Genomic DNA, 26,078 nt, shown 5'->3' with positions numbered 1-26,078 from the left:
CTCTCGGAGGGCAGCTTTTGCGCCCCTTTGCTTGAGCAAACCAGGTGTACAATGTCTTTTTTTCTGCCGGAGGTTGGGGATGCAGGAGGAAGAGGAAGAGCGGCGCGTTTTCCTACAGGGACAGGGTTAAGAGCGAGCCGGCGATGGGACCAGCCCCCGGCGCAGCCAGCTCCAGCCAGCCCGCGGTGTTTGGGTTGTCCGGGCGCCCGCGATGGCTCCAGTGTGCGCGCAGTATGACAGATGACCTATTGAAATAATTTCGGAGCAGTGCTGCGTTGCCAGGACAACCAGCGCTCCCTGGGCCGGCGCCTGGCCATGTGACGGCCGCCTTGACGTCAGCCGGAGGCTGAGCCTGCGGTCCCGGCCGCGCAGTCAAAGCCGTGTGAGAACCCGGTGGATGCTGGAGTCATCCCCGCCGCCACCGCCGCCGCTGCTGCTGAATCCCAGGGGCTGCCAGAGCATGGACTATTAAAAACTTGCATTTCTGCAGTGTGAGGTAACCATTTGCTTTATATTCTCATCAGGTTTGGATTATTTTCCCTAAAAAAAAAAAAAAAAAAAAAAAAAAAAAAAGAGTAGAAAGCAGCTTGTATCAGTGACTGATATTTTTTTTTTCACTTGTTTGTTTTGGCTGGAAGTTTGCCTTGATGAACAAGCCCAGCACTATCAGATAAATGCAAAGCAGCTTCCAGTTACTAATTCTGTGTGTAGACGGCAAAACGGAGTTAAATATAGATTAATGATCCATGAAAGGAGAATAAAATGCTCTCATTTGACACTTTAGGAATATAAATGAACGTGAGTAATCCTAGGCTAATGCATTCGGGAGTTAAATTATATTTAGGCATTGTGTTTTTTATACCTCTGTTGGAATTTGTTGGTTTTTAATTCTGCCCGGTTCAGGCGGGTTTGTACCCAGTGTGTCCAGTGAGGGGGAAGCCAGCAGTCAATGCAGCCAGGAACAGCTTAAAATCCAACTCTCAAAGTTCGAGCATTTAAATCATCTTTGTTCACGCGGAGTCCCTGCACCCTGCGCGCTCCCCGGGCTTTCTGCCCCTCTCCTGGGGCACGCGGCGCTTTTGACTGTATGGTATTTACAGAGGAAAGAATCAAAACCTTCCTGAAAAATTATCTGAAATATGCCAAGAGAGCAGCACTGCTGTAACACAGGCTTTTACCTTTTTTCTCACAAGCACACATACACAGGGCTTGTTTTTTCTCTCTCCCTTTTCCTTTTTTTTTTTTTTTTCTGTTATGCATTGAGATCAGTTAGTCTAGCTAAAAAAAGAACTGCAGCATGAGCAGCATGATTTTTTCAATCAGTGATTTCACAGTGATTGAAAACTGAAATGCTATTTGGGTCTTTTTGTAAAAACAAGAGGGAGTTTGAGTCTGTTTCTGTATTGCGCTTACTCCGAGGTGGCTGTTGTGGGGAAGGATATCCCAGAGCTCCTGAAGTTCAGTGCCACAGGCGGAGTTTGTTTGTGTGGGAACATATAGATTTGTTTTAAGAACAGATTACAGCTGAAACATCATGTGCGTTGTTTCCTGGAAAAGTATGTTAGATCTTTCTTATCTTCTCTAATTATATACTCCTGTTCCCTTCCTCCCAAAGTTCAAAGGGTTTATCAATAATGGTAATGATTCTCTAAAGCAGCTGCTGGTCTAAAACGATGTGGAGCTACAAAACAATTTAAACCACAGAGCAGCAAAATATTAAAAAAATTCTATAAAAATTATTCTAATATTATCAAATGCAGTATAAGTAATTGTTTCAGAAAGAGAGCCAAGACAGACATTAAAACTGAAGGCACTTCTCTAAGGAAGTTATGGCTTAGTGCTCTGGATTTCACTGTATTTGGCATTCTTAGCAGAAAACAAGGATAAATGCTGAAATGTCTAAACCGCCTGAAATGTCTGAAACACCTAAACCATTTCACTTGGTAGTATCTCATCAGTCCTTTCCAATTCAGCTGATGCCCTAAGACATTATTGCTGGGGGGGCTGAAATATTTCAAATTATCTTTATTAAATTCTTCACTTGATGCCACTGCACGAGTGCTCGGGGAATCTTGCCTGGCTCCTCACAGGTGAGTTTTACCCAGGTTTGCAGGAGCCTTGCAGCATTGGAGGTGTTGGCACCCATGCACAGCCTTGCCACGGGGAGTGAGCGGGCTCTCGGTGTCCCTGCCCGGTGACCTGCCTGGGCTGAGCTGGGCACAGCTGCTGTGGGGAGCTGTGTTTCAGCCCATGGCATTCATCCCCCTCCATCTGCATGTGAGTTCCCCAGACTGTAGAGGTGGGCTAGGAGGGGAGGACAGGGAGGTGCTTAATACAGCCCACCACCCTCTGAGGTCTGCTTGTTCACCAGCTTATTCTGCTGGGGTAGGTCTGCAGAGGGACCAAGGCATGGAGTATGGGGACAGATTTGAGCTGAGTGGCACCTGCCATTCAAGAGAAGTCACTCACCCTCACGTCTGCAGGATTTGATTCCATGTGTAGCTGCCATCACCTCCCAGACTGGACTTGGGTGATAATGCTTAGTGTGGTCTGAGGCTTATGCTCATTCATTTAGGCGTGAATATAGTGTCCTGTAGCATTTGATGCCTTGAAACCACCTGTAAGGGGAAAAATAATTGATGCAACTTTTGCTCAAGAGTATTCATTAGAAATGTCTTAAAAATACCTTCCTCATCTCCAGATGGAATAGAGTGATACTGAGTGATTTCTTTAGTGATACTGAGGTAGCCTTGAAAAGGCTCTAACTTGACCTTAGAGCAAAGGATGGTAAAATGTGTCACATTTTAGCAGAGGGGTCCTGTACATGCTGTTGCAAGAGGTCTTAGAGGCAATGTTACAGGGGAAGCCAGTAAGTGCCACTGAGATTGCACAGGGATGCATCCTGCCTGGCAGAGTGACAGCTCTGTCCCCTCTTGATGAGTCTTTGGGGGCTTTGCAGGCAGTGCCAGAGTCTGCAACTGGAGGTGACACAGATCCCTGCTCAGGAGGGAAGGGAATGGTGTGTGAGAGTCATCCTGGGGCTGTGTGCTTCTGCTAGATGATTTCATGCTCTTGTTGTGACTGGTCAGCTCTGTAGCAAACCCTTTGGACAAGCACTCGGCAGTGTGTGAAGCTGCCAGGCAATGTAATGATAAACATCCCACCATCTCTGAGCTGCCATGCTTCCCACACCATGAGAAAAGAGCAAACAGCCTGTAGGTTCCTTCCCACCACCGGGAGGGGAAGGGGCTGCAGCCCATCCTTCACCTTCTGCCCGACGTCACAGCTGACACTGCCAGCTAACCTGGGCTTGAAATCCTCTGACATAAAGATTAAAATTGTGAGATGCACATGGGCTTGGCAACACTCCACTTTCTTTTAGGGAGTCTAGACTGACCCTCCTACTTCCCATCAGCCTTCATGTCATTTGCAAATGTCACCCCTTTGCACACACACGATGAAGGGATGATCTCTTCCTGCAGTCTCCTTGTCCATGGCGAAGGGCGAGCAGACCAGCAATTCCCAAATTGGAGCACTTCACCTTAGGAAAGACCTTGGCTAAAGTCACCTCTGAGATCTCCTCAAGTCACTTCTCACACAACTGCATACAGCAGGGAAATCAAAAACAGATGTGAGTTGTTGATGCCTCTGGCCTCATAATAATAACACACTCAGTGTGCTCTACCTTGATCTGGCTGAGTTGATGGGCAATGACAATCTAAATTTAGACCAGAATCATAATAAAACCTAAAAACCTCTTGCAGTGCGGAACACTACTCTCGAATTTTTTCAAACAGAATGCAATTTCTGCTGTCTTTTTAAAGGTCCAAGCTACTGCTGAGGCAATATTCATGGGGGGAATAAAATCCTCTGTAGAGGGTGGCAGTTGTCAGTAGGAACTGATGCTTCAGGATGGAGTTTCAACATCTTAAATTACTTATTGCAGAAGTTGGTTCCCACTCTGCTAAAAATCATTACATTGTGCTAATTTAATGTCTGCATCAACATTAGGAACAACTGGTTTAAATGATAGCTGATCTGCAGTAGAGATTTGGCATTTTAACTTACTTACAGTTGTTTTCCCAATTAAACACAGATGCCATGTGTAGGGTACTCTGAATGCAAAATAAAAGTTGACCTGGCTGTTGCTTCCAAGCTAAAGCAACAAAAATCCTAACTCTGGAATGTTTTTGGTGCTCAAATTTTAGAAATAATCTTCAGTGGTGAGCCAAAATCTGTACAGCCAGATAACAGTTTAAAAAATAGACTATGTTTTGGCTGTACTTTTGCTGCTGTTAAATTTATCTTCTTAAATATCAGGGAGTATAAGTTGAGGGTTGAGAAACAGTAATTTTGTAATTATTTTATATGGATTGAATTATTCTGTCATCAAATTTGCATTTCAGACAGCATTACAGTATGAAAATATAATTAGAAACTGTAATTCAGGAATTGCTGAATGTGATATTTCCCAGAGGGAGGACTGTGAAGAAGCTGCCCTTACTACAACTGTAGCAAATGTTGAAACCCTATAGGTGGAAAATGTGAAGGCTGAGTTGTAAAGTTCCTCTCCCTTCTGTGGTCTTCACATACTGTCAACTTTCTGCTTAACTTCATTTTTTATAAGATTCATTTCCACAGAATCATCTAATCATTACAAGCAGAAGGGCTCAGATCCCGTTCTGCTGAATTTCAGGCTGACTGTGCTGATAGCTGCTGAATTGCTTTCAGCCACAAATGACACTGAGATAATGTAAGGATCTGATTTACATGCAGAAAAACCAAGGAACTTGTAATTCGGTCTGAAATGCTGGTTTCAATTTGCCCAGCACCTGAAATTCCCAGCCACACCTCCTTTCACAGAAGATAGCTGAGGATGGGTCTTGGTTTAGCTCTGTTTATCTTCTTTTGACGTTCACTATTTTTTGCAGTACGTGTTCACAGTGTTGTGCAAAGTTTTAGCTGTATAAAACCCACTCATGTCAATCCTTATGCTTTTTATTCTTGTGACAATCTATGGTTTATCATAGACATACTAGCTGGAAAAAACGTGCCTTGTGTTTTTTAGCTGGGCTGTATTGATAAATCCCATGTCCCATGTGTCTGAAACATGCACTTTTTAGAAGAGCATCTCCACAGCCAATTTTCCCCACCACCTTGTTGGGGCATTGGTAAGGTCCTTATGTGAAAGGAAGCCTGTGATGCACAAAGCAAGGAAGGCACTGGGAGGAGACAGAAGCTGAGTGTGGGGCATGCTTGATGCCTTGATGTCCCCATACACCTGTCACAGTCCTGCTGAGTGACAGTCACAGTGCTACTGCAGAGGGAATGTCAGGACAGGAAAAGGAGAAGTGTGGAGCTGTGACCCCAAGGATGGCATGGATACATGGGCTGGCTGGTGACATGGTTCCTAGTGACCCAGAGATGCTGTCACCCCCAGAGTGCTCTGAGGATGAAGACCTTTTCCCATGGCTGCCCAGGGCCACCTTCCTGCACCCAGCCCTGTCATTTTGCCTGGGTGCTGGGGAAGATGTCTGTCCCATCACTCACATTTTGGGTGATGCACAGCCTGCCCCCCATGTCTGGTATTTGCAATGTGAGCATAGGACAGGAGCTTCAGGGTGTCACTGCAGATGAACATTTCTGTAAGGGAGGGTGCACTATGCCAGGTTGGCTCTTTAGGGACAGGTGGCCTTGCTTGAGGAGCAAGTGCTGGTTTACAGGTGGGACACAAGCAGTTCCTGAACATCACAACTGCATTTTTGCACATTTACTTAGGAACTGCAAAGGAGCAGGAGGCAGCATTTCAACTGACTGTGTCTGCACATGGGAGCTGAAAGGCTTTGAGACAGGTTTATACCTGCCACATGTGTCACAAAGCCTCTTAGCCGTGTGCTGAATTTCTTGTCAAGAGAATGGGCTTTGGGAGCAGGCCAGAGCCAGGCTGTCCAGCCACACGGGCATGGTGGACCAGGAGGGAAGGAACAAGGGGGGAAGGAGAGCCCTTGGCAGGGCTGAGTGTGTGCTGGCAGGATGTGTCCAGGGCAGGCTGATGTTCTTGCACTGCTGCATCTGCCCATGCAGGGAGCTCTGGCCGTGCTGCCTCGTGTCCCTGGGCATCTGCAGAACAGGCCAGACAACTTTTTGCTCTGTGAAATGGAGCTGTCTGAAGGAGTTGGGAGAGTGAAATACTCTGCCAGTGTTAGCAATGATGCAGTGATGTTGTTTAGCTGCCATGTGATGTAGCTGTGGCTAACAGGGCTGCTCTCTCTTCTGGGCACTGGGTTCAAATTAGGGCTGCAGGAACACTGCACAGTCAACCCTTGTGCAGTGCCTGCTACTTGACAATAGTTTAATGCTTGTTCTACTATAATAATAGAAGAGATCAGCTTTTGGAGACATCCAACATTACTTGTAGAGAGGTTTTATTAGACAAGCAGATCAGGTAGTTTACAGGCTATCACCAAGAGAAGAAAAATTAAAACTGAAGAAGGTCAAAGTTGGCTTCTTTCCTTGGCAAATCCCCTCACTCCTAGAGCAGCAAGATTTCCTGATTATGCCTCATGTGATCTTTCTGTGTCTCCTCCAGGACTGCAAAACCACAATGGATCCAGCACATATGAAGTGTCTTACTTCAGCTGAATAACATTCAAAGAGATCTCATGAAGCAATTCAGCCCTGAGAACCTTTAAAAAAAATATTCTGCTCATGTTGTGCTCGCAAATGCCAGGGGGACACAAGCACAAAGCTGTTGATTATTTCCACAACCGCTATGTGCTTCCTATCCCAACAGTATTCTTTTGTGCAGAATGGCAGCAAGATTGCAGAGTCCTCTTTAGCTTTACCATCTTCACAAGCCCAGGTCCAATTAGAGCAATTATATCTCAGCAGAAGCACTGTCTGTTGTCCGCTGGACCTGTCTGTCAAGCATCCTATTCATTGCTGTTTATCATGTATGAGGCTTTTCATATAAAATTGTTCTGACCCTACTGAAACAGTCCCACCAGAAGGGTAGCCTGCATTTTTATTTCACAGGCTGATGTGGATGAGAAGAGTGCAAATTTATAGCTGGCCAAGGATATATCTTTCAGTCTAACCATGATCTCCTCTCACTTGAGTATTATTGCTGGTTTGACACAGCACACAGTTTTCATGTTCAATTATTTCACGTCACCCTTCATTTTCAATTACTTTACTGCTAAAAATTGAGAACATTATCAGAATTCACAGTTCTTCCTTGCCACGTTCAAGGGTTTCCTTAATCAAAATCCCCAATGTGAATTGCAAGGCATGTAATGGTTGATGGCACATGATATTAAACCACTTAAAGCTCTGATGTCTGTATAGACTCTCTGGTCTCTGAGTTATTGAAGTAGTGGGAACTACTAGCTGAGTAGTGGGAACTTCTGCAGAAAGACCATTTGTGTTTTGCTTTGACTCTCCTGACAGGGCCTGGTGAAGGAGCTGAGTGACTCCTGCCAAGGAAGTCCCCCTTGTCACCACTAAGGTAAAAGCTGAAAAGCAGAACTCATTGAAAGGCAGAAGTGCTGGGACTTAGGAAGGTCAGAGGCAATGCAAAGAGGAACTCTTTCTGAACAAAAAATAGAAATTTATTTGCTCATACTGCTCTTGGAAAGGAAAATCCAGGGAGCAGTGTTTAGAGTCATCTTTATGAAGCAAAGAGAATTCTTTTCTGACAATTCAGAAATGAAATTGCCTGTGAGAGAGCATCCCCTGTCCCAGCTGCTAGCTCCATGGTATCCATGGGAGTCCTGGCCAGCATGCATAGCAGCATCTGGGCAGAACAGGATTGCTTTAGGAACTGAAAACATGAGCTCAGACTTTGGTTGATCTTCCTCCAGTATCATCAGGGCAGTGGTTCCCCCACATTTGTTTCCTATTTTCCCTCTTCTGCTAGGTTTTAGCCCAGAAGGGCTGCTTTTGTCAGGAGGAACTGCAAGGTCATCTGCAGTAGTGGTCCAGATGTCACCTGTGCCTTCCCTTGGCACGGGATGCTGCAGGCAGGAGAGCTATGCCACCCTGGCCAGGGCTGCAAGGACACCTGGCCAATTTGGCCACACCAGTGGCAAGAAAAAGTGAGAGCTGATGAAACAGCAGTATAACATGCTCCACATCAGCTCCATGGGGGTCTTGGTGAATTTGTTAAAGATGAGTTTATACTGCTTAACTGGATCTGCAGCCTTGGCAGATTCAGTTTATTTTCTTGCAGCGATGGCATTTTGCTGAGAACCTGGGGCAGGGTTCTCTGCTGCTGTGCAGAGTCAGACCCCTCCACACACCACGGACACAATGTTTGTGATGCTTCAATTAGAAAAATACCTTTCAGAGATGGCAAAAGGTGGCAGAAACACTAGCAGGGTGACTGCTTGCCTGACTTTTACTCTTTTTGTTAGACCTGGGACCTTTGCAGAAACCTTCACCTCAATTCAAGGAATCTGATTAGAAATTGATGAGTATTTCACTATTAGTTCACCATGTGCCAGCTATTAGTAGGCTGTGGTGTTGTTCCAAAAGCCTGTAGTAAGACACACCCTGCCTGCATGCCACTCCCACCATACTTGCAGATGGCGCTGCAAACAGGGTGTTGGGGAGGCAGCTGGGAGAGAAGGAGTTAAAACAAGCCACAATTACTAGTCTGAGACATTCTTAAAAATAGCAACTTTTCTTTTGTTTGCTGAATTCCCCATGCTTTTACAGTGTTATTTCCATTATTCATTTATTTCCCAAAATAACATTTTTAAGCAGAAGAATGACTTGAGTGGGGAGAAGAGGGAATCTGCAGGCTGAAAGGGACAGCTGCATGCTCCTGTGTCTGCAGTGAGGGGTATTGCAGTATTTCAGGCAATTTTCCTTCCTCACTGGAAGCCCAGTAATTCCTCCCTGACAGTCCTTGCTTCCCAGGGGCAAGCATTGTGCAGTGTGCTCATGCTGTCCACTGTTTTTATGGCCCAACTTGAAAAGGAGCTGATGGACACTCATTTGAAGAGGAAGGAAAGTATGCTTTTGGAAAAATAAGCCTAAAGGAGCCTGGCTCCAGGACTAGTGATGCAGGTAGATCCCACTGAGCTGGGATGCAGTTCCATCCCTCAAAGCACCTTGTGTGTCCCATCCTTGAATGCTGGCCCAGGAAGGCACTGCTCTGGAGGGGCTCCCTGACAGCACCCACCAGGGCTGGCCGGGGATCCTGCTCCTTTATCCCTCCCAGTCAGGCATGCAGCCAAACACAAGCAATGTCAGCTCCAGAAACAGGTGCCAGCAGCCCTCCCCTAGGGCTACAGGGAGGGATGGTAGAAAAGAAGCCCTGAGAGGAATTAAAAATTAGGTGCTCATGGCAGTGGCTTCTGTCACCACATCTCAGCAGCTCACCTTCACAGTGGCTGGCTGGCTGCCCAAGCACGGGAGCAGAGAGAGGAGCATCCCATTCTCACTGCTTTTGCTGGACATCAGCCAGCTCTCCTGTGGCCCTGGTGGGTGGATGAAGAGGAACTGCTTCACTGCTGCAGGCACACAGAACTGACCAGAACCAGCAACATGTGCCTCTTTGTGGAAATCCCCTGAGTCCTAGTGAAAGGCATCACACCCAGAGGTGGCCAGACCCACATGAGTCACGTGCCTCTTGAACAGGCGCAGCTGTCCAAGTGTGGGGTGCTGAGAAGCTGAACTGGCCATACCACAGCCCTCTCTGTGGTCTGGACTCTGCAATAACCCCAGCAACAGGTGTGCTTAGTGTAGGTGGAGGCAGAGCCCACAAAGACTGGCATTTGGGCTGCAAGGGTCAAGCCAGCCAAGGCTGGTATTTGGAAGTAGGAGGGCTGAGCTCCATGGGGATATTTGGTCCTCCTTGGCATCCAGTCCAGCTCCTTGGAGTGCACATGCCCTGAAACCCCTTCAGAGCCCCAGCAGATTCATCACTGAGACCAAGGCCCTTTGCAGAGCATGTCCCAAATGATGTGAACTTTGGGTCCAGTTCATAATCCCCTCTTAATATCCCACACTAGGTAAGCATTTGCTTCCCCCAAGCCTTGATATTTCTTGTTTTGACACTAACATTCAAGTAGATGACAAGCTACCCAATTTCCTGAGATAATGGCTGTGTCTGTACTATGGCCACTGGCTGTGTCCATAATAAATGAAATCGTGGGCAACCCCACACCAGAGCTCAGTAGTCAAAATTGCTCTCTCTGCAGAGCAGTCCCTATCCCAGTCTAGCTCTCAGTCAGTTCCCAGCCTGTCCACTGGGCCCGTTCCAGGGGACAAATGGCACACAGTCACTTTTCAGGAGGGTGCAGAGTTCAAGAGCACGGACAAAGGAACTTCTATGCCAGTTGGCCCCATGCTGGGGAATGCACCCAGATGTATTTGCTTCACAGTTACAGGTGATGTGGTAAATGTCATCATGCATAACTGGGTGAGAATCCCTGGGGGGGAAAAAAGAGCCTTAAAAATAGAAAAGTGTTTTTTCTGAAGCCAGGTCTAGGTAGAGCTCTTGAGCTGCCACAGCCAGGAAATCAGCCCATTGGAGCATATCAAAAAGGCTGGCAACTCCAGTCTGTCAAAAAAAGCAGTGGGGTTCTAATAGGACCAAAGTGAAGGAAATGATGAACAGGGCTAGAAGAAAGGATATAAAAAAGCCTTTGGTCCACAGAGCACCAGGCTCTTTACTCCCCTGTTTGTACAGGGGAACATTATCGTGTACACTGCTGACCCGACTCTTTACAGAGTGTGGGTTTGATGCTGATTTCATATTGTTTATCGGTGTATACACCTTCCCCTGTGAGGCTCAGTTTTAATCCTTTTCTAGTTTACAATCAATTTGTTTTTAAGATGTGAAAAATGCATAGGTCAGTATCCACTACTGTTCTACCATTTCTCCAGAATAAGTAAATTGTTATTATCTGTATTAGCCTTCTCAGTGAGAGACCAACATGTTCCACTTTTTTAATGCTGTCTTATGCCTAAAATCTGTTTTCCAAATCCTCCTCTGCCTGAAGTAAGCACTATGCACTGCACAACGCATCCTCCAGCTCCCTGGGGACTGCCCAGCCCCACGTACAGCACTGCCTTTGCCACACAGCACGGTCAGGAATTTCACATTTCACTCTGCAAAGAGAGAAGTGATGTCCAGGTGCTGTCCTCGTAAAACTTCAGGGTTGAAAGAGGTCAGAACAAAGGACACTTCTGAATGCAGTTTTCTGCCAGTACTTCTGGTTTTGTTGAATTCAACCTTTATGTTACTGATGTTGGAGCATAATGGCAGTGGGGTTTGAGAGAGCCAGGGGAGCATTTGCCTATCTCTTTGCCTGTGGCTCTTCAGGTAGGTTTGATTATTTTAATCACTTCCTCTGTTAGACATGCAGCATCTTCCACTTTCCCTGAATTTCCCAGTCATGTCTGGTCACAGATCACTTAGTGCTACATGGAAGCCATCATATGAAACTCTGATATTATTTGCAGATTTACATCAAAGTCCTGCAAAGTATGAGGATCCTGGCTGAAAACTTTTGAAAAGTGGGGTTTAGTAAAGCAGGACTTGGGCATGACTGTGTGAAAGCGTAAAGTTTTCCCTTTTCACTTGCAAACAGGAGTTGCTGTGCTTGTATTGCTCCAAATAATACAGGGGATTTCGGAAGACTAGCATTAAGACAGTTTTTCAGAGTCATTGAATATGTTTTAATCCTTATTAGCCTTGAGCAACTGGCTCCCAGTGAACTCATGGAAGGAGAGATATAATTAAAGATCTGTCTTGCGTGGCCTGCTGTGCATTTATAGCTCTGCAACTGCTCTCAGTAGTGAAACAGAAATATGTCTCTCAAAGGAAAGCTCAACAACAGGAAATATTTCTTTCAGAAATATGAACACAAGTGTTTCTTGCAAGAATCATCAGATAAAAGCAAAAATGTTCTTAAATTTCTAGTTCCGCTAAGCACCTGGCTCTAATCTACAGTTCCTTGACTTCGTTCATTTTTAACCCAAATGGGATCCTATTTTAAGGCATTGTTATTTCATCTGATAATAAAAGTCTATTCAACCATTTGTGTGTTTCATCAGTGTTTGCATTTCTTGTTCCGTACCATATTTTGCATTTTTCTTCAATCTTTCCACTGAAGAACCAGTGTTGTCCAAATTGCTGCTACTCAACTGGATATAACTCACTGTCCCTTGCTATTTGAAGTTGGTTACCTAATTCTGCTGGTGGGTAATTTTGATAAAGATTTCACAGTGTGCTAAATTTGTCTGCACAGATGATAGAATGACAGGTTTTTCTCCCAGCCATTGCAGAGGTTTATGATTGCTGCTTCTCAGGTGTCTGGCACAAATGAAAATGGCACCGTTGTGGGACGTGCTTGTTATTCAGGCATTAGCCTTGAAAAACCCTGGATTATTGCATGGTTTGTCATGTCTGTTTAAGCACACTATTTCTGAAACTGCTCCTCCTCCAATCAATTAGAAACTCCATTAAATTGGATAAACCTATTTTAAAAAGTAAGAGATTTACTCAAGGAATCTTTATTGCATTTCATTATAAACCACTGAATCTAATATACAAAGAAAATTGCTTTAATTATAAGTGGACAAAAGAAAGATCTACTCTATGTTCCCACTAGGCAACTATCAGCAACATGCACCTTCTTCATCTAATGCAGTCATGACAAGTAATTAGGTTTGGTAGTTCTCCTGGGAACAGCAGTTAACTGTATTACAGAACCCCCCAGAGACTGTGACATCAGGTGGATTTGTTAGGTTTTGTGGTACCCGTTCTCAGCTGTTTTTTCTTGCCCTGAGGAAACTCATGACACAACCATAATGTAGGCAGAGGGTTCAGATGATGAGCTGTTGATCCCCATCTCATCTCCAGCCAGTTTCACTGCACTCAGTGCTGCCCTCTGGAAGCTCAGCAGATGGCAGAGAACTCTGGTGGCCCTCTGTGCTTGCAGACACATGCATGGCTAGTTTTTGTTACGCAGAGGGAAGTGCCTTGGTGCCATTCACTGTTTTGTACTTCATTACTATTTCAAATCCCAAGCAAACAATTTTCAGAGGAGAAAAAGGAAGAGGTGAGTCCAAGGTGGTGTGCTAGAACAAGAGCTCCCTGCTGCCTGTGTTCTTCCCTGTTAGGTGGACATTTGAAAACTGAGTGAAGGTCTAATAAGCAGAGGAATTCCTCCGTATCTGTCATGGTGTGGCTTGGAAGGGAACATGAGGCAACATGGTGCCTTCCCACTGTCACAATCAAGACAGTGCTGGGCATGCCTTGAGGCAGAAGGATGGCTGTCAGGAGGTTTAGGTGCCTACAGCCTCTGAGCCCACGTAGGGTCAAGAAGTGCCTGATGAGAGTCTGTTCTGTGCCATCCTCCTGTGAGTCTCTGCCAACCCAGGAATCTTGAAAACTCACCCCAGCTAGTCCAGGAGCACATGACCAGCTGATAAAAAAGTCACACAGACAAAAAAAATCCTTTCCTCACTCTTCCTGTGCCTCTGTTCAGTCAACACTGTAGTGCAGCTGTCACCCAGTAATTTTAGTGAAGTCATCAAAACTCTTCAGAAGAAAAGAATGGTATTATTAAATTATTGTGTTCCTTAGAGGAGACAAAAGGATGACAATAAAGAGGTGAAATTTTGTAGAAAGCTTGAAATGCTCAATACTGAATAGAGACCAAACACATCTGTAATTCACTTTCGAAGAAAATGCAAAACTTACTATTTCATGATTTGGACAACAGTCTGCTAATCCTCTTGACTCCAAGGTTAAGCCCAACCACCTGTGAATTTTATTGAGATTACTTGTAAATCTTAATTTCAGTTAAATTTTTTGCAATAATGTATTGCTGATCTCATTGCTGGTCTGATGCTTGAAGTGACAGAGCTGGTCAGCTTTCCTGACCTGTCTGTTGCATCCTGGCACTTGTTCCTCTGCTTGCCTAAACCTCTCCTCACATTGCTGCCACTGCCCATCACTGACATGTGGTGGGGGGTGATTACATAGTGCAGAGGAAGATAAAGATATTGCAAACTTGTTTACTTAACATCACTGCCTTTGGCTCTCCTCATGGTGATCCTCTGTGCCAGAAAAACTGCCCTCTGTAAGAAGCATGCTTGTTTTTTTGGATGCTGTTTCCCTTCCAGAAGTGAGGACAGTAGGGGACCTCCTGACTCCCCCAGTCCACTGCAGGTATCCATGTCATATAGACTCTATTTGTGGAGTTTTAAAATTGCATTTTCCCATGACTTTGGCTCTTTGTCTTGCGATCTTTGAAGAAGGCTGTTCCACAGACTTTGCTGCTCTAGTGGTTTGAGATTTGCTTCTCATTCCCAGCCAAAATTTATTATGGCTAGTTTATACCCATTTGTTCTTTTGCCAGCATTGTCCTTCGGTTTAAACAGCTTTTCTCCTTCCCTGGTGTTTACCCCCTCTGATGTATTTATAGACTTCAACCATATCCCCTCTTGGCCTTTCTTTAGCAAGGCTAAACATCCAAGTGCCTCTGGTCTCCTCTGAGAGCACAGGCTTTCCATTCCCTTATTTGGCTTAATAGCCCTGCTCTGCAGCCACTGCAGGCCAAAATCCCTTTTCCTCGTGTTTTCCTGGCCATGTACTACTTCAATCCAGGTGATTGAAGTAGTATATATTTCCATATATATATTTCCAAAACCTGCTCATTAAGAGCATTACTATTTCACCCTCCCTGAACTCAACAGATCGGTCTCAGCAGGTTCATTAGAAAGCATCACTTGTGTTCTGCAGGACACATCATATTGGTATTTTCCTGTTATCTTATGGCTATATAAGTCCTCCAGCTCTTCCTCCTGCTCCATCATCTCTAGTTAAGAACATCAGTTCTTTCCACTTGTCCCTCACATGCTGCATTTTGCAATAAGGAATTTCATCCCTTTGCACTCTTCCAGTGCTAAGATTGTCCCATTCTTCTGGTGGGGTAGTCTGGTGTCCACCTGATGGTGCCTGTCACCTTGGTGTCATCAGTAACTGCACTGCCTTGAGATTATACATCCTGGTTATTAATGAAAATGTACAACTACATCCATCCCGAGACTCAGCTTGGAAGAACCCTACTGTAACCATCTTCCACCTGAGATTTCACCTCTGATTTCAATTCATGATCCTGAAAGAGGAAACATCTGCCTTACTTTGTCCAGCACATCCCCAGAGGAATGATTTACTTTGATTTTACCCAAATGGTTTTGAATTAGCCTTTCTATATACATCCATGTGTCTATTAGAAATGAATGCTTACGTACAGGTTGGAAAGCCAGTGCAGGCAGACTTCCTACAGAGTTTCCATATAAGGTCAGTTCTGCCAAGAAACTTCAGTTTTAACCTCTAACATTTCTACAGCTTCAGTCTGAGGTCTCTCTTCAGCAGCACTTGCCAACTGTGGTGCTCAAGTAGGGGTGTTAGCAGATGTGTTTTGCTCTGCTTCAGTCTCCCAGTGGGTTACAAAGCCAAATTCGTGATTCAAATGACTACACTTATTTTTCAGACTTAGTACACTTTTTTTTTTAATAGGAATTTGGAATGGGGTGAAAATTCTTTTGTGTTCTGGCAAGTGTCCCTCATATCTTGGCCTGCAGAGGAAGAGCAAAAATGATATTTGTACCCTTTACATTCAAAATATGTGAGATTATAAATATCTTGTAGTCTTAAAACATTTCTGCTTGTTCTTCAATTAAGACTGTGAGATTTCTCCCTGAACATCTCCCTGTGAAGTCTGACAACCATCTGATTGTCTTCTTCTTTGTGCTAAAGGGCTTAGTGACTTTTGGAGGAGTTGGTGGTGACATCTCACAAACCAGATAACACAGCTACTTCTCTTTTGGGCTCAAATAGACCTACAGAAGAGAAATTACAGAATATTTAGCTGCCCTTTTGATGACAGGAAAATCAGTCCTTGTCCTCCTTCCCATGAGTAGTTCAGGTTTTGTATATCTCTCAATGTTATCAGCTGCTACTTCTGAATATGTTGTATAAATGAGAACTGAATGAACTGAATGAGAAATAGTTCCTTTAAAAAGAAAAGGAAAAAGAAGAGGAAAAAGAAGAGGAAAAAGAAGAGGAAATGGCCTTCAGAAATAACAAGTCAGTCTAGTTAAGTTTGTTCCCTGCTTATAATTTAACTTTTTTATATGAACATTAGAGCATTCTCTGATCTGAACTATAAGCTTTCACCTTTTCATATTCTGGGCCTGCTGAAAAGCCTTTGCCTAGTGCCTACATCTGAGATGTTGTAAAGCCAAAGACCAGATACTCCTGTGACATTCCAGACTTCATCTTACTTGTTTGGTGGAGCACTTGTCCTGGATGCTGCTCAAAGAATAATTGATTTGAGGATTTGTCAGCTGAGCAGTCAGGTAGAAAAGTCTATATTTTGTCATGAGGTTTCATTTTCCAGCTATTTTTGCTAAAATCAAGGAACTTCACATCAAGAAGGAATTATATAACTCAATCTGACACTCCATGTTGAGCAAACTGAGACTGTGGTCTGCTCAAGCAATTTTGTGAAACTAGACTCCCATATTTCTGTTTCTGCCAACCATAAATTTGGAATTTGCTCACTCACTCTTTAGATTCCATTTAGAGACGGTATTGACTAGATTTCTATAGCTCATATAGAGACAGTGAAATTTAGATTTCTGAATCTAGAGTTTTCTGTATGTAAGTAATGTGGAGAGTTTGATATTAAAACAATCCCCTCCTGAGCTGTTGTCAAAGGATGTATCTTGTTAAAGGTTGATTCTAGATTCAAAGCACTCAGTGGGTACCTGCACACATTCTCTGAGCCAGTCCAGTCCCCTTGCTCTGTTCAGGCAGAACTGGGGGCTGTGGCTGTGAGTGCCCAGTGGTGGATCCCTTCCACCAAAGAAGCTCCCTGCTGATCTGAATCCTTCAGAGGGAAGATGAAGATGAGCAGAACTGAACAGCTGGGTCCCCAGCAGCTGCAGAGCTCATGGTATCAGTCAGAGAAGTCCCTGGGGGCTACAGCCCCCGTGCCACCCCACAGGCTGGTGCAGAGTCACAGTGTGCAGCCAGGTGCCTGGAACCAAATTTCTGCCCCCTTTCCTCCCTTCCCATGGCATCATCACTTGCTGAGAAACTTGAATACAGGAAACATCCAAACCAGAAGCATAGGCAGGGGAGTGTGCCAGTCTGCAGCTGCTTAGCATCTCAAAAGGAAGACTGAATTCCTTGTATCTGATGATCAAGATGTAGGGAGTCACTTTATTGACAGAATTAGTTCATATTCCAATTAATCTACAGATAATGCACTGTGGGATTGAGCTACTGTAGCAATAAATTTCCTAACCTAATTTTAAAAAATAAAAGCTCCAGTGAAGTGAGGCTTCATGGCACACTCCATTCAGTTTCCAGTCCTTCAGAAGAGCAGGCAAGAACGGCCTCCCTCAGGTTGCTGCTCTGTGTCTCTGACCTCCTACAAAAGCAAATTTTCCAGGGAAGGAAATAGAGCAGCACTAAATCTTCCCTCCCTCTGGCTACCAGCATCTGCTGTCACTCTTCACAGCTCACGTGAAAGGTCATATGGAGCAGGGCTCTGAGAAGCCCTGCAAGTAAAATAGGGAATGCTGTCTGGCCCCAGACATGCCTCCCCCTGTCTGCTTCCTCCCCTCTTCTGCAGCAGTTCCTGACCACCCTACTCTTCCAATGAATTCCAGATAGCCACAAGCACTGCCAGTCCACAGCACCTTTGATCTGGAAACAGGAGTGGCTTCTGAGTACCGGTGGCACATGAGATGCTGACTCCCACTGGCTGTTGCAGCTCAGCAGCAGGAGGAGGAGGGAGAGAGCAACCTGTGGCACAGTGATGCTGGGTAGACATCTCAGGCCTTTGTTCATATTTTGGGCTCAGGGAGGGCTGAATGCACTGGGCATTGCACAAGGTCTGATGGTGTCTGGGGGTTGCTCAATACCCCCAGGCCTCCTGTGGCAGCAACTGAGGGACAGATATTGCAGCCCCAAGAGCTGAGCATTTTAGGCTGGATGGCAGCTTACACCTCAGCTGTGCAACTGCTGAACTTGTCCATCTCTGCAGCCTCAGAGATGGGAATGGCTCTGCTACAGTGTGATCAAGCCCCAGGGAATGAGGTGGCTGCATGTGCATGGAACAGCTGTGCAGAGAAACAGACAGGTGCCCCTCAAGGCATCACAAGTCAAAATCAGCAAATAGTTGAGGCTGAGAAGGGTCCTTAAAGGTCATCTGGTCCGACCCCTAAGTCTTAACAGGTCATTGATTTCCATTCATGATGGAGCTGCCTTGCACTGCTAGTGAGACCAGAGTTTCTTGGAACTTCACTGAATTAAATTTTCATCTGGCCATGCAGCTAGGATGGTATTCTTAGAAACCACAGGCATGAAGCCCATGTAATGCTGGTGGCAGTAGCTTTATTTCTCTTGGCCATGCTAGAGGAGTTCTCAAGCTCCACCAGACTTCTCTGAGAAATTGGTTGTCTTCACATTTGAAAAGGCATCATTTACATTGCAGGCTCCAGCAATGTGCTTGGTATGTGCACGTTTAATATAATTTTAAGCCGTTGATCAGAACAAAAAGGAAGAATCCCTGTTTTGATGTGTTTTCTTCCTTTATGAAGGCCAAAATGTTTGATGTTCCAAAAGTGGGCTAAAAGCATCTGCAATAAGGAGACAGTGGCATGTTGTTAACTTGGAAACTCCTGGAAAAAAGTATTCATGGCTTCTATATTAACAAAATCCAAATACATTAGTACTGTTTGTGCTGTTTGAGTGCACAAACAGAGTGCAGTTCAAAAGGAAAGTTACACCAAAAAATATAACAATTTCAGGTACTCATACCTTGACCATAATTATTGCCTGCACAGAAGACTGCTACAACCTATTTACTTGCACCAGCTTCACAGCTGGCCTCCAGCCAGCAGCTGAGGTTCACCCCAGTTCTAGATGTGAACCTCAGACAAGGTTTACAGGAAGCCTTCAAAAAATACAAGTTGGTGGTTTCAGTAGGGCTCAGCAGCATCCACTTCATGGGTCTTCTTTGCCTGCTTATTTTAGTATCATATTTTACCATCTGCATTTCAAAGAGAAGCATTTGCAATTTTTTATGAACCAAGGTTGATAATAGACACTAAAGTGGACAAATGCTTTTTGCTTGGATTCTTTGGCCAATATGCACACTGCTTACAAGTTCCCATTTGAAACAGTTGTCACACAGGTGTGTAAAGCCCTGGAAAGGCTCTGAAAAGCCCTTTCCTCCACTGCTGGCTCTTGCTGCAAGCGGCTCCAGTCATCGTGCAGAGCTCCAGGAGCTGCTTATCATCTCTGTGCACAGCACACCCATGTTACCCACCTCCACCTCTGTCTCAGCTTATCTTCCCTGTCTCTGCTGCAATTCTTATTTTATTGGGCTTTGTTTGATTAATGGCCTTGTTCTTCTCCACTTGTATGTGTTTGAGGAACTGCAGTGCCTAGTGGGATGCAAGGTGGAATGGACTGTGGCCACAGACAGGACAGAGTCTGGGGAGGCACAAGAGGCAGTAGGCCAGGTAGTAGGGTGTGACAAGGTCAGGTGTTTTTGAGGAATCTAATCAGTTCTGTCAGTTCTCTCCCAGCCAAGCCAAGGAGTTCTCTAGGCTCAGTTCTGCAGGATGTTCCAGAAATGCTGCTGGTAGCTGCTGGACATCACTCTGATGTAAGCAGTGATTACTTTGCTGATCTGAGGGAGGGAGACATGTTGCATGTAACAGCTGTTACATGTTAGGGAGGTCTGGCCCATTTCCATGATGTTGTATTGTTATTTTCCACAAAAGTATTTACCAGCAGTTGCTCCAGCCACTTACCAAAAAAAAAAAAAGAGCAGTTTTTCTTCCTTCAAGTAAGAGTGAATGGAGCATTGGAGCTACATATACATATTTTTATACTTGGTAGTTTCTCACAATAAATGCGCCACATGGCATAGGATGAAATTGTATTAGAGGAACCAGCACACACATCAAAGCTTTGATTGTAAACTTCCAGCTCAGAGAAGGAGATGAGCAATCTCTATGTTCAATTATAACTGCAGATACTTCCTTTTTCCTAAGCTGGTGTCTGTTACCATGGCCACAACCTTCAGAGTTTTCTGGCTGTTTTAAAGTCATTACTAGGAGTGAAAAAGCAGATGTTTAATTACATTCTTTTTATTCCATTCACTATGTACAGCTGACCTTTTAGAAGTCCTCAGTAAAAAAAAATAAGTCCTTTTTATTATCATTTTCCTAGAGAAAAATAGCAGACGTTAATTAATATAAGCCAATATGCACTTTGTCTACAACTTCTAAGTACTGGTGAAGAAAGCAGTGTCCTGACATCTTAAGGACTGGGTATTAGATTGGTATTAGCAGTAATCAGAGGCAAGTGAAAACCATGCTGTAGAAAATACAGCAGTTGTTGTCCTGGTCACTGACAACCCCAAAGGATTGAGAATGTCCTTTGAACACTCTGGTTTCCACCCAAAGAAACACTGTTAAGCCAGAGCCATGTATCTGTACATCACCAGCAGGGTCCTGCACAGGCCCTGCTGCCCAGGTGTTGTGGCTGTCACTATCCCCACTGTGTGTACAATCCTCTGGGATTTATCAAAACACGAGGCTTCACCAGAAACTTCTTCTCCACCATATTGTGGCATTTCTGGTTTGTGGATAGAGACAATAGTTATTCAGGAGATTGCTCAGACAACAGACTGCAGGGAACGTGGTCCCCTAGATGTCTCATGGATTGTTCATGGTATGTTCCTCTTTACTTAGACAACATTACCACTTGTGTCACAGAATAGAAGAGTTGTTCATTAAAGCTTCCTGTACTCAGGGTTGCCTAAGTTTAGCATTTTGTCTGTAATGTTGGTGACTCCAGTATATGATGAGAGCTTTGTCATCTCCCTGTGCACACCCCTCCCCCCCCAGACTCTTCTCAGGTCCTGAATCCTACTGAGACTGGTATGTAACTTGGTTTAAACAGAGAAATGTCACAAAAAGGCAGTCTCTGATGTCTGCCCACTTCCAGGGCTGCTGAGCAGGGACTTCGGGGTGTTTGGCTTGAGCACGTTTCAATAGAGCAACCCTACTTCTCATCCCACTCTTATCTTCAGTGTCTAAACTTATTTGGATCTATGTTTTGTTGCTCTGTGCCTGAGCTGTTCAACAAAGACTTCCTTGATGTACTGAAGTGTTGGGAAGGTGAATGCACTAGAGAAGTGAGAGATGTGAATTCAATATCTCCATATTCAGGCTGCTCTCCCATTCCCTTCTACAGATAGGTGTTCTAGACCAATGCTGTTAAACACCCTCCTAAGTTTTCTTATATTGGAGCTCCTAGGTATCAGCTTCCTGACGAGTTATGAGATCTCATTGTTTAGCTGTTTTTGCATAGCTCCTCTTGGTGGTGGAGCTTGCTCTAGCTAGGACTGCTACTAACTTGAAGCTATTAGTGTATTAAGATGACCATAATCTCATCAACAATTATGCTGATGAACACTGATTTAAAGATTTTGCAAACTGGAGCAAAGGACAATGCTATCTCCTCCTCAAAAGCAGAGCTCGCACTATGGAGGGAGACCAGAATGGGAATGGAACCCCAAATGGAAACAGAGATGCCAAAAGAGGGAGTTTAGTTCAAGGTCAATGGCTGCAGAAAATCCCATTATGGGAAATGTGTTCAGTGTCCAGCAGCTTCTCAGCATCCCTGCTGCTATGTGATGCTTACAGAATGTCCACACACAGCTGCTGCTGGGCAGGCAGGGGAAGAGCTGGCCAACAATGGACCTGCCTCTCAGCCACCGTGGAGAGAGTGTTGGCTGCCCAACAGTCCCTTCTCTGACCATGTGAAGCTTGGCCGTCATGTTTTTGCCTTTATTTTTGGTTATGCAATTATTTTGCTAAGTTGCAGTCGCTCGTGTTGCTGTAAAAGCTGCTCTTGCCTGTGCAGAGTCTGTAATTAAATACGACCCCTCTCATATTGTGCCTACAGTACACACACCATGCACTATCCAAAACTCTCAGTACCTTACACTTTTTCCCATTCACTTGTTTCTCAGAGATGTCAGTGTCATTTCCATGGTTGCAGTGAGTCCAGCAATAGAAGATTGATCTTTGGGCTTTAGGAACTCATTCCTTCTAGAATAGTAATATAATGCTGCAGACTTAACCTAAGTAATCCAGCCACCAAGTGCGGCTGAGCCAGTGTAGGACAGAAACAGTCTTCTGCCTACATAGAGGCATAATCACCCTTGAGCAGGAAAGGAGACAGGAGACCATCCATGGAGAGGACAGCACATTTGTAGGCAATCCCTTCCCTAAGGCATGTTTTTAGTTTGCAGTGCTGGAAGAAAAGTAAGTGCCTTGCTTACAACATCTGCTTCACGCTCCATGCATGACTGATCATATCCCTCGCTGCAGCAGCTCAGCAGAGCTGCGGTGCCAAGGTCATGTGAAGGTGCAGGGGGTTCTGTGCTAAGCAGCTGTGACAGCTGACCTCAGATCTGTCCCACCTACCAGTTCTGAAGGACCCATTTGGTTCTCTCTTCAGGGCACTCACAGTTCAGTGGGGCATCCACCTCTGCACGCTGCTCCCCACTTTGGGTTGTACTAACCCACATGGTAACCTAACCAGGGGGTGTGTTTTCTCCTCTTGAAAGTGTGTCCCTCTAGTTAATGCTGTATATATTCACATATATCGTATATATAGTTCATATATGTACATATCCGTATATTACATGAAAAGATGAAGGTGAATTTTCAAATTCAAGTAGTTGGAAAAGTTGAAATTTGGGTGATCTGTGCTTTCTCTCTCAACTCTTCTAGCGTGCATCTCTCATAAAATAGGAGCGTATATATTAGTGCAGTCAGTTTCCAATGTGCTTTCCAATATGCTTCATTTTTGTGGCACTCCTTGGAAAGTAGTTGCAGAAATCCAAGAGTGGGGTCTCTGTGAATAAGGAAGATGGCTTCAAAGAGGGGGAATTTACTTACAATTCAAAAACTGCACACCCCAGAGTCTTTTATTCAGTGCATCCTCAAGTAGAGAGGGTCCTGCAAATCAGTGGAATCTGTCCAGCATCACACCACAACTCTCCCCACAAATAATTTGAGTGTACGAGGGGCTTACATGCGTTACTGTCCTTGAAAGTGTAACTTTGCACATTTGCTCGAGTCCTATTACTATTTCAAAGTGTCTGGGGAGTTTTCCATTTTGAACAGTCCTGTCTATGTGTCTTTCTCAGAATGAAGATGCATCTGTGTTCTGTAGTCATTACAATGCACCTTTCAGTGGTGTCTCAGTATTTCTAGATCATCTCATCAAGGACCTGCAGTTTCTTCTGTGAATGTGCTATTCTAGACATTTTTGGTCAAATTTTAGTTAAATATGTTTCTGTTATCAGCTAGCTTTGTAAATGAAAGGGATCAGAATATATAAAAGCTTCAGAGCTCCCCGATAAAAAAGTTAATCTCTCACATGGCCATTGAATAGATACAGGAGTGATAATCTGCTGAGATAGACTCCTGCAGGAAAAAAAAAATCAACAGAATAATTCTTTTTTGTTTGTGACTACTTTCAAAGTTCACATACAGAGGCTTCTTTCCTTTCTTTTAGCATCTCACACATATTCTGTAGAAAGAATATTTTAATGATAAACCTGAGCTGTCTGATCTTCCCTGAGCACCCTTGTTTACTTTGGGCCGACTTCAAAGCTGTGCTTAAAAGATCTGGTATTTTTTAAATAAAGAGTAAAACTAGCTTCTAGGTGAAATGTGTAAAATACTTTCCATGCTTGTGACTGTGCAAGGGGAGCTGGACAGCACATTCTGTGTTCAGTGTAAGGCCCCATTGCTGCCTGGTGCAGAGGGCATGCAGAGGTATGTCCCCACGTTTTTGGAAGATGTTTGGACTAGGCAGGTGAGTTCTGCCTTCTGCCTTGGGGCAGAAGGAAATGAATCCCCTGCATGTGTTCATAGATGAACAACCTAAAGTTGACCATGAGTCAGCGGAGCCCTGGAAGCCAGGAGGGCCAAGAGTGTCCTGGGGGGCATCAGGCACAGCATGGCCAGCTGGGCAAGAGGGGAGGATTGTCCTGCTCTGCTCTGCCCTGGGGCAGCCCCACCTCGAGTTCTGGGGGCAGTTTTGGGCACCACAAAATAAGAAAGCTATAAAGGCATTAGAGGGCACCCAAACAATGACAAAAAAGACAGTGAAGGGCCTTGAGGGGAAGCTGTATGAAGAGCAGATGAGATCACTTGTTGTGTTTAACCTGGAGAAGAGGACACTGAGAAGAGACCTCAACTTCCTCATGAAGGGAAGAGGAAAGGCAGACCCTGTTCTGTGGTCCCTGTGACAGGACGTGAGGGAATGCCCTGAAGTTGTATCAGGAAAGGTTTAGGTTGGATTATTAGAAAAAGGCTTTCATCCAGAGGCTGTGGTTGGGCACTGGAACAGCTCCCCAGGGAAGTGATCACAGCACCAAGGCTGACTGCGTTCAAGAAGCATTTGGACAATGTTCTTGGGCACATGGTGTGACTCCTGGGGATGGTGCTGAGCAGGGCCTGGAGTTGGATTTGATGTTTGTTGTGGGTCTCTTCCAACTCAGCTTATTCCGTGATTCTCTGACTTACATCTCTTAGTTGTTAAGATGATGGCAAAATCTGCTCGTCTGCAAGGTGAGTGTTCCCATTCAGGGTTGCCTTCTGCCTTTTCTTCATTGTCATCAGTGAAGAACTAGAGAAATGATCAAATGGTGCATGGACACTTGTGCTCATACAGTGTGAAACAGGTGCTGTCATCAGGGTGGTTTAACAGTACAAGAGACTTGTAAGGGAGATGATATATTTTTATTACATGAGTTTATATGCTGTGAAACAGCAGAATGTACCTTTGGCATACACTACTGAGTGTTGCAGGCTAGCATCTACATGAAGAGATCATTATAGAATTTCTGCCTGAGCTGGAATGAGGTCACACCTGGAAATGAGTTTTTTCCTGAGGTCTCCCACTTGGTTTCAAGTAGCCCCCCTCCTTTCCCAGTTCATCAGCTGAATTCAATTGTCCCAAGAACCGTCAGGTGAGATCAGGCCTTGCCAAAGCCCCCACAGTCTTCAAAACCAGTGGATTCCAGATGTATTTGTCACCAGATATGATACAGATCTTCTAATGCACCATCTGCCTCCTTCAATGACAACCTCCTTCTCCACCAATATCCCTCTCTGCTCTAAATGTGCTAATTACCCTTTTCTGCCATGCTTATAGTGCATTAACAATGATAAATTTGCAGGCCACCTGTTTCTCTCCTATGTTTATCTCAGGGCATACTGCTTTGTTTGACCTGCTAAGGCACTTGAGAGAGTCCATTTATTTTTACCTCATTAGGGGGTCAAATAAAAGATTTGTTATGACCCTCCTTCACAAACACAGCTTCTTAGCAGCAGTATTTAACCCATCTCATCCATTTGTGCAGTATTTAGCCTTTTCCCATGCAGAAGTTGGTGAGGACACCCAAGCTCTGTGCTGGTGAGGATTGTCTCCTGGTACTCTGCCAAGGAGCAGCACGTGCAGCCTCTTGGGAGCACTAATACAGATCTTTGGTCAGAAGACAGCCCCATTATTGGATTCCCATGTGCGTAACTAAGCAGTGAGTGGAGAAGGATGCACAGAACTTGTTTAGAAATACCTTTTTTTTTCCCTGCATAAGGAACAGGAAAAATCTAAGTGGTGAGATGTGCATTATTTCACTACAGCTTTCCATTTTGTGCTTGAGGTAGCAACAGCTGTTGTGCCAGGACTCCATCAGACCATGTCACTGCCAGCACGTATCCTCAACCCTTGGCCCATTCAGGTTTGTTACCACTTGCTGGCCACACACAATACTTTGTTGTGGCTAGCCAGCATCATGGGGCAAGTCTTGTCCTCCTGACAAGCAGGAGGAGAGAGACATTTAAAATATGAGACCTTTACTTTTATAAGGCATGACACTGAGAGTGCAAGAGGTTATTACTGTAGTAAGAATGGGTCATACAGGGTATACAGAGCAAGA

The 26,078-nt window shown here is 44.7% G+C and overlaps 1 protein-coding gene across 2 annotated transcripts in view; it reads left to right on the top strand.

Annotated features, from left to right (window-relative positions):
• The first annotated feature begins 396 nt into the window (after window positions 1-396).
• NCALD (neurocalcin delta) overlaps window positions 397-26,078 on the top strand; it is a 49,677-nt gene continuing 23,995 nt past the window's right edge. The window contains exon 1 of one of the 2 annotated variants that reach the window (XM_053962723.1): window positions 397-496. The gene's annotated coding sequence lies outside the window, so the exon portion shown is untranslated. Of the gene's footprint in view, window positions 497-7,472; window positions 7,508-26,078 lie in introns of those variants that run through there. The other variant, XM_053962730.1, reaches the window with a different exon arrangement.

This window comes from Vidua chalybeata, chromosome 1 (genome assembly GCF_026979565.1).
Source record: "Vidua chalybeata isolate OUT-0048 chromosome 1, bVidCha1 merged haplotype, whole genome shotgun sequence".
NCBI classification, from domain to species: Eukaryota; Metazoa; Chordata; class Aves; order Passeriformes; family Viduidae; genus Vidua; species Vidua chalybeata.
The sequence above is the reverse complement of the archived record's forward strand: the minus strand, read 5'-3'. Positions and strand labels throughout refer to the sequence as shown.